Raw genomic sequence first — 13,568 nt, 5'->3', positions numbered from 1 at the left:
ATTGGCTCATGTGATTTGAAATTCCTTTAGTTTTCGTTAAATATTATTAAAATTTAAAAAACGTCCCAACTTTTCCGGAATTCGGGTTGTAGACAAGAATAAATCACAAAATTAATATAAAGAATTAAAGAATTAATGTAAAACTTTTATACAATTAATAACATTTGAGTTCTAATTATAATTGATTACAGAATTTATTATTATTGAATTACCTTTTATTTTATTTATTTCTTTATTTTTGTTTTTTATTATGTATGTGTCAAATTGACCTTTTTTGTGAATCAACATTATGCCACAAATACAGCTGTTTGAGTTGAACACAAAATGTCTTTAAAAAGTTAGTTGACCCAGAAAAGCTATGAAATAACTTCAGAAAACTTGTCACAGTAGACATGAAGACTATATTGTTATGATAGTTTGGAGCTTGATGACTTCTGCCCTCATTCATTTTCATAGTGCACATTCTGTCATTTTCTCCACAGAAAAAAAGCAAGTCATACCAGTCGGAGAAAGCGGATGATGATGGTGAGCAAATAATGACACAACATTTTCGGATTAACTATCCCTTTAAGATTTTTTTTCCTTCATTTGGATTTGTTTTCATTGTTGTTCTCCACAGTAAAACAGTCATATTAGCTTGTTTATGTGGTGACCGCTAAATGCATAATGGAACCAGCTATTTTTTAGGGCTTTTTAATGTCGTCCTCAGAGTTATAAAGCCTATTCGTAAGAAACCGGAAAAGGACAATTGGATTAGAACAATTATGATGAGCTCAGCTAAAGCTGCTTCCTAATGGCCTCATGCAGTCGAGCTGCTCCTCGAGGAGAGGCCTGGTGCTCGTATAGGGAGATAAGTCAGCATGGAGCTCCGCTTACGCTAGCTCTTAAATGCCCATGAGAAAGTAGGAGGTAATAAGTTTTCATCATGCTCATATACACTACGACAAAGCCTGCGGGAAGTCTCACTGCATAATTTCTGAGAGGCCCTGTGAGATCACTGGCAAACAGAGGATGACAATTAAAAAAACACTGATGTCTTTGAGCTCAGGGGTGGCCTTCTTGTGCCAGCTACGACTACATTCAGCTGCCTTGAATATGGGAAGTCCCACACTCCCAGAAACACACCGTACAGCTCTGCTACGTCGGCACTCGACACCGTAATAGCGTGAAAATGGAAAAGCCATAATAGGAGGGCAAAGTCAGCACTGGGGGTTTGGAGTTAGTTTGGGGTATGGGAACAGAATGTCTGGAATAATTACGAGTGTGGTAGTACAACTGTGGGTCTTTTGCACCCCCATAATTTAACATAGATATGAATGCATGAATTATGACGTAAGAAGACGCTGGTGATGTCATGTGTTTGTTAGGGTTGTGCGTGTGTCTGTATTGGGACAGAATCACAGTTGGGCAGGGCTTAAACAAGAAGCATGTCAAACTTTTTATCTTGATCTATATCAAGGCTAATGTATATAACATAAATGCTACATGTGAATGATGGATTCTAGACTGTTTTGTAACTATTTTGAATCTCTCCCTATCAGCAAATTACATTTAAATAAATGTCATTGAATCATTAACAAAACAAAGTTATAAGAAACAGTGAGTTGTTTGTGACAGAATTTACGCTTAATATTTATTTACTTTAATTTCTTTATTGAAATTCAATTGCACAATAGACTGTTTGCGAAGAGCATGATTGACAAGCGATCTGACCAATCAGATTGCAGTTATTACGTGCTGCTGCCGCTATCCACAATCTTGCCCGACAGCTATTGCTGGTCTTCATAAAAATCTAAGTTACAACAGGGTGGGAAAAGATAGACTGGGCATTAGGCACTGTTGCAAATAAATATTTCTGCTCATTATTATTATTTTAGCTGAATATTGTCTCACTGTCTTATTTGCTATTAAAATTTTCTAACTATCGTATTTTCCGGACTATAAGTCGCACTTTTTTTTCATAGTTTGGCTGGTCCTGCGACTTATAGTCAGGTGCGACTTATTTATCAAAATTAATTTGACATGAACCGAGAGAAATGAACTAACAGAAAACATTACCGTCTACAGCCGCCAGAGGGCGCTCTATGCTGCCAGAGATGCTGCTCAGTGCTCCTGTAGTCTAACACTGAGCAGCATAGAGCGCCCTCCCGCGGCTGTAGACGGTAATGTTTTCTCTTGGTTCTTGGGTCTAAATAAATGCGACTTATAGTCCGGTGCGACTTATATATGTTTTTTTCCTCGTCATGACGTATTTTTGGACTGATGCGACTTATACTCAGGCTTATAGTCCGAAAAATACGGTAAACTTAAATACACTACGGTCTTAAATCATATATCTATCACTGCTGAAAAATATTTTGTATCACATTAAAATAAAGACAAATTTAATCAGCCTATTCTACTTACGTTTGTATGTGAAGTCGAAATCAACCCCAATTTTGTAGGGTTGGTGAAGGGTGATAGAAAATACAGTTGGTGCAGTATAAAAACCATTATGCCTATGGAGAGTCCCCGTAAACCACGTGAGTTGACAGGTGAAGATCAGCAAACCTAGGTCTCACACATTTAACATCTTCATTGAGAAATCACAATCATTCATTCCAGACTAAGAAGAGAGAAAGAGAGAGAGAGAGAGAGGGAGAGAGAGAGAGAGAGAGAGAAAGAGAGAAAGAGACTTGATTAATCACTGTCTGACTGATGAATTGAATAAAATACAGTTTGGGTTTCAAAGCCCAGGGTTAGAGCAAACACAGTGTGATTGTATTACCCTTAATATGAACTACAGATTTGGAAGTGGTACTGGAACAGAAGTTCAGGTCAGTTGTCCTTCAGAGCCGTGACCCTCAGATGGGGGGCGTGGTCAATGGGGCGATCTGGGATCCGTCAACACCTCCGTTCCCCAAACAGGCTTCTCCCGCCTGGAGCCTCTGGAGCGGCACCACATGGAAAGTAAGTGCAGAGTGGAAACTGGCTGCCAAAAAGTCCAAGCTCTGCACCTCTTCCAGATTAGCATTCCTTCCATCTGACACATGTGCTGTGAAGCAGATTATCATCTAAGTGGACAAAGCACAATTTAGAGAAAGGTGGAAACCTCAAAGGCAGGGAGAGGAGGTACCTTATAACAACACCATTCATGGAGGGTAATTGCACCATGAGAAAATGAGGCAGTTATGTGATTTGGGAAATGGTCACAGAGAGTTTGCGGAATGTAAATATTACACATCACCCTAGTTGAGACTCAGGTTGGGAAATCATTATTTCAGAAATACTTTTATTCCACAATCAGTTCTGGAACGTCTGCATTCTTCCACTGATTGGAATTCTTCTTTAAAGTCTGTTGTAATAACGATTAATGTGCATGTTATTTTGCACTTTTTCTTATCTTTGCACAAGAATGTTTTGAGTCCATGATATGATATTGATATTACATGCGTATTATTTTGTTGATTATCATACACTTATTAGCACCTTCTGGTAGGTTTTGTAACTGCAAGCAAAACGCATCTATGTTTATTGACAGCTATTCCAAAGTAGCTATGGAAGCACGTTTCGGTCACGGAATAAAGAAATAAAAAGGTAACTGCAACTATATCTAACAATTCAGAATTTAGATCTCAATTCGGAAACTAAGAATACACACAAAAAAACGGAATTGTAAGATAAACAAAAGCTGCAAAAAAGTTGCAGCTACCTTCTTTAATAATCAAACATCCATCAGTAGCTGTGTATACAGACTGAATCTTCTGCAAATGAATTATTCATTCAATCATCCTTTTGAACCACGTCCATTCAGTGAATCTGTTGGTCCAGAATAATTGGTTTACAAATTTGACTTGATGGCTTCAGTAGACTTTGAAAATGGTGCACAGATTTTATGGAGAAAAAAAAAAATATTATGTCTTAATGGTGTTTTTTCGGCCTTGTGCTTTGCTCGTTTGCCAAAATATAAAAAAATAAAACACATGAAAAAGGCCCATTCGTATTGCTTGAGTAAACGATGACAGCATTTTCATTCAGTGACAACTACTCCCTTTAACGACATCAAGTTTAAAAGACACTGATGTGTGTTCATTTCCTCACCTGATGTTACCCCATGAGGAGCAGACGGTCAGGAGCCGCCTTCATTACAGTCATCTATCCCTGCAGCTAAATGATAAAAAGCCTGAGCTGCAGTCTGGCTCCAGCGCTGGATGAGGAGGAGCGGAGCGAGTGTGGGAGAGCTGCCACTGGACACCCTGCTCTACCACTCTCTGTACAAACAGCTGGAAGTGAGAGAGAAGGAGAGAGAGACGTGACAAAAACAGAAAAAGAAAAGGACAGAAAGTCCAGGACCAAAGTATTGGGCAGAGAACAAATGTGCGGATATCATGTTTCATAACAAGTTTAACGCTTTATGACCACCTTTACTCCAGTGCTATTTTAGTATCAATGATGTACATTTACAGTTTTTTGGTACAAACAGGTTTTATGAAGTTAAGTCTTACATTTTTAAGACCTTTTAGAGACGAAGTAAAGAAAATTCAAGGAATAAACTAAAAACTATTTGTCAAAATGTCTGGGAAGCACACAAGTTGCATTAGTAAACACTCAAAAAATTGGACGATACAACTTTCAAGAGATCTTGTCTTACTTTGCAGTGAAAATGTCTAAAGAGTCTTAAATCAAGATACATTTACTTCAGAACAACAATTACTCAAAGGGATAGTTCACCCAAAAATGAAAATGTGATGTTTATCTGCTTACCCCCAAGGCATCCAAGATGTGGGTGACTTAGTTTCTTCAGTAGAACATCAAAAACATCAGATTTTCATTTTTGGGTGTACTATACCTTTAAGGTAAGCCTTGTTCTCCGATAAAGTGTTTATGATTAAAACAAGAACAAACTCTTGCCCAGAAAACATGAACTTAATTCAAACAGAAAAAAAAAAACCTTTGACATTTGTTCTTGTTTTAAGCATTAACACATTTAATTTTGTTCAGTTTCAATTTTCAGGCTCAGATTTAAGGCCTTTAACTTGTGGGACAGGTGTGTTGATGCAGGGTTGGACCTTAAGTCTGCAGGAAGGTAGTTCTTCAGAAGCAGAGCTGGAGAACCCTGGGCCCGTATTCATGAAAAATAAGAGTTGCTCCATGTAACAAATTCTAAGAAAAATCTTAGAAATATTGTTTCCTTTTAAAATTAATGACAGCTCCTTAGCTTCTCATTTTACCTTTGTTGTGCTTGGCTTGTTAATCACAGCTTGCAGCTATATTTATTACCGTTATAATTTTTAAAATATGTCTATAGTTTCACAGAAGGAAATAATTTTTTTCTTCACACTCCTTACTCCATGACAAACATTTTAAGCAATTGTTGTGGGCCAGTATGCACCAGTAACTACTGTTCCTTTCTATTCTATTAACAGCAATTATTCTTGCATAATGGCAGGTCTTTTAACATGCTGGTTCTCTCTCATCAGAAGAACTCCCAAACAACTAACCTGACACCCCTCATAAACGCCATGAATGAGTGAGCTACTGTGAACAACATCAAGACCCAATTTAGCATTTCTGTATGATTCACAAAAATTGTCTTGTGTGCAAGATGTTTTCAGAGCAACTGATGCAGCACTTAATACGATACTGAATAGAACAGGATGTTACATAAGTTTAGGAATGCAGCTGAATTTAACATGCCTCACTGGCCGAGTAAGAAATGGCTTCCCTTTGCCAAAACATTCTGTATATAAGGTTTATATGGTGGAATGACAGTGAGCATATATAAGTAATGCAAATAAAGCTTTATTTAGAAACTATTTGCCTTTGACTCTCCAACTCTTTCTCTTGTGCAGAAGCTGAGTGTGTTTAAATGTTGCTTTACTGAAGCAAAATATGGAAATCAAACACACTGGGATGTTTTTAAATGATCTGACTGTGCAGAATCCAGCTGACTGGGCAATCTGAGAACTGCATGCACATTAATACTGTCATGTGTAGAGGATTTTTTTCTCATGATCTGCTCACTAAGGCTGCATTTATTTGACAAGAAGTGCAGTAAAAGCAGTAATATTTTAAAACATCATTACAATTGAAAATAACCGTTTTCTATTTAAGCATTCTGTAAAATGTAATTTATTCCTGTGATGCGAAGCTGTATTTTCAGCATCATTCCTCCAGTCTTTGAGTCACATGATCCTTCAGAATCATTCTAATATACTGATTTACTGATCAAGAAACATTTCTTGGGTCACTACATAATTCCCATACTTCCATTTGTGCCATTTCATACTTTTGATGACTACTATTATTCTAGCATGTGGAAAACAGGAGTCTTTGCACCCCTGACTGGAAGTGTATATTCTCACTGTGCCCATTACAAATGACATTTGCAGTATCTTTGATGAATTAATGTCTTTTAGCACTGTCGGTAAGTCATTCTCAGTGTCCAGATGGTGCATGTGGGTACTGGACTGTAGCCTCACTACATCCACAGGACTTTCAAACCTGCTAACCACTTCCTCTCAATAACCATTAATGAAGCTACTGTTCGAGCGAACCTCCAAGCACATGTACAGCAGATTTCATGCCGAGCAATAATGGTGTGCAGGGGAAAAAAACAGGTAGAACAGGAGTGAGAGATACCTCGCACTGCAGGAAACAAGACGGTGCCAAACAGACCGGATTCCAGCTCCAAACCACAGAGTCGAGTGGCATTCCTCCCCTCCGGTGTGATGGCTCTACCTGCCGCTTCAGCCTGACCACAGGATCTACAGCCAAACCAGACTCCATGGTACAGTCATCACAGCCTGCAGAATGTGCTCCACTGAACACTTTAAAGTGGTTAGCGCTACAGGCTCTGAAATGTGCACAATAAGTAGAGTCTTTGTGAGGTGGAGCACATGCTGGTGAATCAAGGTTTATACAGCTACATTAACTCTGATTAAGCATGTGGATGGAGATTTTTCACACTGAACGCATTAGTTCCAGCAGGTGAAATGCACAAAGTTGGAAAAGAAGAAACATAACAGTTTATTCTGAGTCAAGTAAGCAGATCATTTAAAAGTAATAGATGAATTCTGTCATTTACTCACCCTAAATATTATGTTTTTTTGCTTTTACTCGTTTTGGAGCTTCACTAACAGTATAAACACTGTATATAAAGAGCGATTTTAAGATCAGTTTTGTTTTTCAGTTTTGAATCCCTCTTGCGGTACTTAAATGTCATACACCGATCGGTCTGTGTGCCATATATATATATATATATATATATATATATATATATATATATATATATATACAGTACAGACCAAAAGTTTGGACACACCTTCTCATTCAAAGAGTTTTCTTTATTTTCATGACTATGAAAATTGTAGAGTCACACTGAAGGCATCAAGGGCTATTTGAGCAAGAAGGAGAGTGATGGGGTGCTGCGCCAGATGACCTGGCCTCCACAGTCACCGGACCTGAACCCAATCGAGATGGTTTAGGGGTGAGCTGGACCGCAGACAGAAGGCAAAAGGGCCAACAAGTGCTAAGCATCTCTCGGGGAACTCCTTCAAGACTGTTGGAAGACCATTTCAGGTGACTACCTCTTGAAGCTCATCAAGAGAATGCCAAGAGTGTGCAAAGCAGTAATCAAAGCAAAAGGTGGTTACTTTGAAGAACCTAGAATATGACATATTTTCAGTTGTTTCACACTTTTTTTGTTATGTATATAATTCCATATATAATTCCACATGTGTTAATTCATAGTTTTGATGCCTTCAGAGTGAATCTACAATTTTCATAGTCATGAAAATAAAGAAAACTCTTTGAATGAGAAGGTGTGTCCAAACTTTTGGTCTGTACTATATATATATATATATATATATATATATATATATATATATATATATATATATATATATATATATATACACACACACACACACACACACTCACACACACACACACACACACACACACACACACACACACACACACACACACACACACACACACACATGATATGGCATCTTGTGACAACATGAGGGAGAGTACATTGTTTTGGGAAGCAGCGGTCATTGTCCTGCATTATGGATGTACTAAAGGGAAAGTTTCTTCAGGATCCAGGAGCGCAGTAACTCCAGTTCTGATGGTTGAGGTCTGGGAAGGAATGGAAAGACACGTTGAGGCCAGCTTTCTTCAACAGTGAGTTGGTCTCCTCACCCCAGCTATGGAAAACCAGCTCATCTGCTGTGCCGTGACACTAAAGCAGCTCAGGTAGAGGCCATTAGTATGCATTTTCGGATGCAAAAAAACTACAACAAAAAAAAAACAAAAAACAAACACTGAATTTCAGCTAACTGCATTTAATATAATTTTAAACTATCATGGTTTGCACTTACTGTAGGTGTACTCTTTCAATGCATATGATTTCTTTAATAAGTGCTCTTTTTGTTAAAGTATATTGCACTTCTTTTTGTGTCAAATAACAGAGCCAGTGTCTGAAAATTAATACTATAGAAATATGAAACCCTGACATTTTATGATTAGGGCTGAACTGAACTTCTTAGATGGGAAAGGCATCAAATTTATGTGCTACCAATTGTTTTGCACTCCTACAGGTCAGTGACTGCTCATAGTCAGTCCATTTTTAAATGCATACAGATGTGATTATGGTCAATAATGTTTACATGCAAACAGTCTGTGACAGAATTTTTATGTCTGAAGGTTATGAAAACCTTATGGAGCAATTAAGTCAGGAGCACATTAATAAATGCACGCAATTCAAAGTGGTCTACAGTAGCCAATCTGCCCAAACTGAAATTTAAAACAAAAAAGGAAAGAGAAAAGAAAGCTGGCCATTAGTTCCACTTCATCAACCCTGAGTCCTCTTTCATGCCTGTGCTTAATCTTACACATCTGGGCAAATCTGGGCATTACATCTGGGAAAGTGAACAAGTACTGATCAGTCTGTCAGAGGAGCCATGTTGAGTCGGAGGATGGATGGGGTTCACATGTTCTTCAAACCTCTTATAGGGATGTTGTAACCAGGACTAATTAACAGGTCTGCTGCCTTTCCCTTTACGCACTTCTCAGAGACAAAACCAGCTCCATCCTAATATTGAACCTTACTGAGAAATCCACATGCTGTCTGGCTAAAAGATTCTGTGCATGCATGTTTGACTTTGGCTTTTCCCATTAACTACGACACCTAAAAGATTGAAAAATGCAATATATATATATGACAGCGTTTTCCATGGAAAGTTCTGGCGCTTGTCAGTCCGTCAACCTGGGAAGTGGACTCAGCGTACAGACCACTTCATTTCTCCAGGGTGCAGAGTGACTCCAATGAGTATTTATAGTTAATGACAAAATGTTATGATTTAGGAAGATAATATTTCAGCAGTCTCACAGGAACATGTGTTTTTTGAATCAGTTTCTTTGGAATCGAGTTCAGGGGCTTTTCTGTCTTCCACACAGAGCCTTTTCACACAAAGACTTTTTTTTTCACTCTTCACGTTTTACTTGTAACTATTTCAGGGTATTTATGTGTTATTGGCTTGTCGGTTAACCCTTCCTCGATTGTTGCCATTGGGTTTAACTCTCGGAGCAAATTGTAACCTCGTTTTAACGTCTGTCCGGTCTTTATCACACACCCTGAGGGAATTTACCTGGGTTCTGCTAAGATCTCTTTTTACTGAATGATTTTCTGTCACTTTGTGATATATATGTGAACCCGATAGCCTACATATTCTGAGATAAAGCTTAGCAGAAACTCGAGAATCATCCAGAAATTCTTCTTGACCCATTCTGGCAACAAATGAAAGGAATAAGAAACTTGATAAGTCTCATTCTTCATTTTACACAACGAGGGAGAGACTTTATGAGCAGTGGTCTGAGACTCTGCTTAATTTGGAACAAGTGGAGTGTGAGAGTGTGTAAAGACAGAGGAAAGCAATAAGGTGGGGAGGGATAGATGAACGGGAGGAGAGAGATAAGCCAGCAGCCATGCCAATAACCATCCTGTGTTTTGGGATTCCTGCTCAGATCTCCTCCTGGACAATGGCACTTAAATTATCACACATGGAATCTATAGACTCCAAATGTTCCGGGCAATCCTGGGAAATCTTATGCCTATCGAATCAAAGAAAGAAACTGCTAAATTAATTACTGCATTTACAGAGATGTTGAGAAATGTTTGTAAAATGTTTGGAATCACATGAATTTCTGCTTGGATTGCACCTTCACTTAAGTTATGAAGTTGTTGCAATTAAGTTTTAATAAATAAAATACAATACAAACTAGGGCTGCTCAATACTTATGATTATTTTGGTCAATATTGGAATCACGATTATTGAAAACTATCACTTCACACGACGGTCGATGCTCGGGACTCGATGATGGAGAGGAAGCGGCCAGAAGAAGCAGTGAAATGTAGCGAAAATGCCTGTTCAGGGCTTCAGGTGCAGGTCATTTTTCATCTGTACATACGCTCAAGAGTTTAGTCTTTATTAACCTAGTTGAGTATTACACTGCTAGCACCTGTTAGACCAGGGCCGGAATGGGATGTGATCTCAGGCCAGGGAATCTCACAATCATCCAGGCCACAGGAAAAACGAGGCCAAAATGGTTTGTTTTGGGGTACAGCAGCTTGTCACTGGAGCAGTACCCTTAATTAGGATGCCTATATTGCTATAAGGTACTAACAAAGATGTTCTTTTAAGGGTACTGCTCCAGTAACAAGCTGTTGTACCCCAAAACATACCATTTTGGCCTCGTTTTTTCAGTGTGGCCTAAATGAGCGTTAAATTCCCCGGCCTGAAATGACTTCCCAGCCAATGTTTATAAATGACTGATTTGATCACATTACTGTTCTCAATGTACGTCCATAAACAATTTACTGAAAACTTTCCTTGTTTTAGTTTTTAATGGGTTCATCTGTTTTCAAAAGATCATGTCTATCCACTTTATCCACTGCATTATTTAACCAGCTTTGTGGATATCCTTTAGAACGAAAAAGTTGAAGTAGAACATGAAGAACATGTTTTACAGCATTTAAAAATGAAGTGAAACCTCTCAAATGAATGATGTCTTGATTTTTGTACACAAATGCCTTTCGTCTCATGTTTTCTGATGATACAAATTGGGGTGAGTGTCGCAGTACAGCTGATTTCTTTTTATTTATTTATTTATTTGTAGTTACGTCAAGAGAAATTATTCAGCACGGTAGTTTATTTGCCCACTAGTCCAGTTTTGGTAGTTATTCTAAACCCTAAATATTGTAAAGTCTTGTAATTATGCAAGTAATACAAAACCTCATGCACAAGTTAAGCCACTTAAGCAAAAAGAAGAAGAAAAAAGCACAGAAAAACAAAAGAACAGAAAATGAGTTGAACACAGTGCTTGAAATGTATCATTACTAATATGCCAAAAACTCTCTAATTTAATAAAACCCTTAGTTCTAACTACAGGGTTATCATCACTAAGAAGTTGGTTGTAGAAAGCAGGCTATAAATGTCTCCTTAAGGATATTTACAGTAGTTTTAAGCGATGTGAAACCAGGACATTTGAACAAGCTAGATCTTTTGTTATCTTTGATTTTATTTCTATTCAGGACCAGTATCCAGAACTAGTTCTCACCAAATGCCAAGTGCTGGTAAATATGACTTTGGCCAGTAAATCCAACCATTGATTGGTGGCTAGCTGGCAGGTTACCATGATGCATGGCTTAAATTGTAAAGTGAGAACAATCCTCTGACCCTCTCCCTGTTTCTGTTACAAGAACATCATAATATTGCATATACTGAGATAATATATAGTATATAGTTTCATGGCTGTTTAGAAATGTTTATAGCCAGTCACTTTTCTCAGTTCACACCTATTAAAAAATTTCATCCAGGACCTACATCAAGATCCCTGTCTAATAAAAAGTTCCACAGCTCTGTTACACTGAACATCATTGTTTGCTCACAGAGATTTAGGAGATGTCTACAATTTACTTTAAACACATACTGGGGTCTTATCTTTCATAAACTAAGTGCCATTGCACTTGATTCTGGTGAATTTCAGTTCCTTGAACGCTCAGACCACACATTCTGTGTCCTAAATCTCACCTCCTTCCACCTTTTCTCTCACTGTGTGGGAGGGATGGACTACATTTGTGTGTAATGTGTCTCTTTCTCCCATGCTGACAATAGCTGGAGGAGATGTCTCTTTATGTCTGCCCTTTGATTGTAGATCTGACATTTTGAGACCTATCTTATATGTCAAATCCTGTAAATTGTTCACATGGGATTGACTGAGATAATGTAATTAATCTCAGCTGCTAGCGAAAAAAAACATTCAAGGTCTATGACGGGTTTTGATCAAATCCAGTATGAATGGAAAAATTGTGAGCTCAAAGATGTCAAACTATCAAAGGAAATCGGATTCCTCATGTCATGACCTCTTTTAGATTCATAAAAAAGGTCACACCTTTATTTATGTTTCATTAAAGCAGATTATTATTGATATCATGTGTCTGTTAATATCATATTAAAAGGATAGTTCACACAAAAATGAAGACGCTACAATAATTTACTCACCCTCAAGTCTCTGAACACATATCAGCATGTCAACAAGAATATTGACTACGAAAAACATTAATGTGAAATAGTAACCAAGATGTTAATAAAAACCTACAAAACAAATACTTTCATATGGTTTCGCTCATAAAATAGACTCTTGGATTCAATCTCCATGAATGTGTTGTTGTTGGCTGTGTTTGAAAGAGAGGCTGTGGCTGTCGCGTGTTTGACGCTTGAGGTTGTGGCATTTGTCCTTGCTCTGAGGGCTGTCGTGGTTTGTTTCCTTGCTCCAGGGACAGTTTGTTTAAAAAGCTTTAATTGCAATGGCTGAACTGTGTATAACTGATCTCAAAATGGTGGCCCCTTTAGTGTTCCATCTTTTCTTTTAGCTGCTAGTCCTAAACTCTTCATTTACAGCATCCAACAAGTCTCCATCTTCAGCTTGGCTTGGCCTACCTGGGAAATCTTGTGCTTTGTTCAGAGTACTTGAAAAGCATCTTCTTGGTTTCCAGAAGGTGCTGAGTAGGCTCAAATAAATGCACTGCGTGTCCTCAACACAGCCTGTACTCGAGACGTCTTGTTCTTCTACTTGCATTATGGCGGCTCGCAGACTTATAGGTGCATTGCCACCACCTATCTCTCAAGTGGACCATTGACACTCTATCTACAATCTCAATTAGAAGTGTCAATGGTCCACTTGAGAGATAGGTGGCGGTAATGCACCTATAAGTCTGCGATCCGCCGTGATTTGTGATTAGTTTTATTGTATGTTTTAGCAGTGATTCCCATCCACCTACATTATATTACTAATAGACTGCTTGTCAGTTTGAGTTAAATATCTCAGTTTGTGTTCTACTGAAGAAACAAAGTCACCTACATCTTTAATGCCCTGGGGGTAAGCAGATAAACATCTAATTTTCATTTTTGGGTGAACTATCCCTTTAATGCAGAGGAGATTGGTAAAGCTCCAGGAGAAGGTAAAGCCTCTGATCTGTCCTTTCCATAGGTTTGTAGACTACTATTTTTGTTTTCTCCCAA

At 38.1% G+C, this 13,568-nt stretch overlaps 1 long non-coding RNA gene across 1 annotated transcript; it reads right to left on the bottom strand.

The window, feature by feature from the left end:
- Positions 1–1,918: 1,918 nt before the first annotated feature.
- LOC132157641 (uncharacterized) lies at positions 1,919–4,255 on the bottom strand. Its single transcript, XR_009437565.1, has 3 exons — positions 4,081–4,255; positions 2,768–3,053; positions 1,919–2,605 (listed from the first exon to the last, which is right to left on the bottom strand). It is a non-coding gene; the product is annotated as an uncharacterized LOC132157641 (long non-coding RNA).
- Between the last annotated feature and the right edge of the window lie 9,313 nt (positions 4,256–13,568).

This window comes from Carassius carassius, chromosome 15 (genome assembly GCF_963082965.1).
Source record: "Carassius carassius chromosome 15, fCarCar2.1, whole genome shotgun sequence".
In the NCBI taxonomy this organism is placed as follows: Eukaryota; Metazoa; Chordata; class Actinopteri; order Cypriniformes; family Cyprinidae; genus Carassius; species Carassius carassius.
The sequence above is the reverse complement of the archived record's forward strand: the minus strand, read 5'-3'. Positions and strand labels throughout refer to the sequence as shown.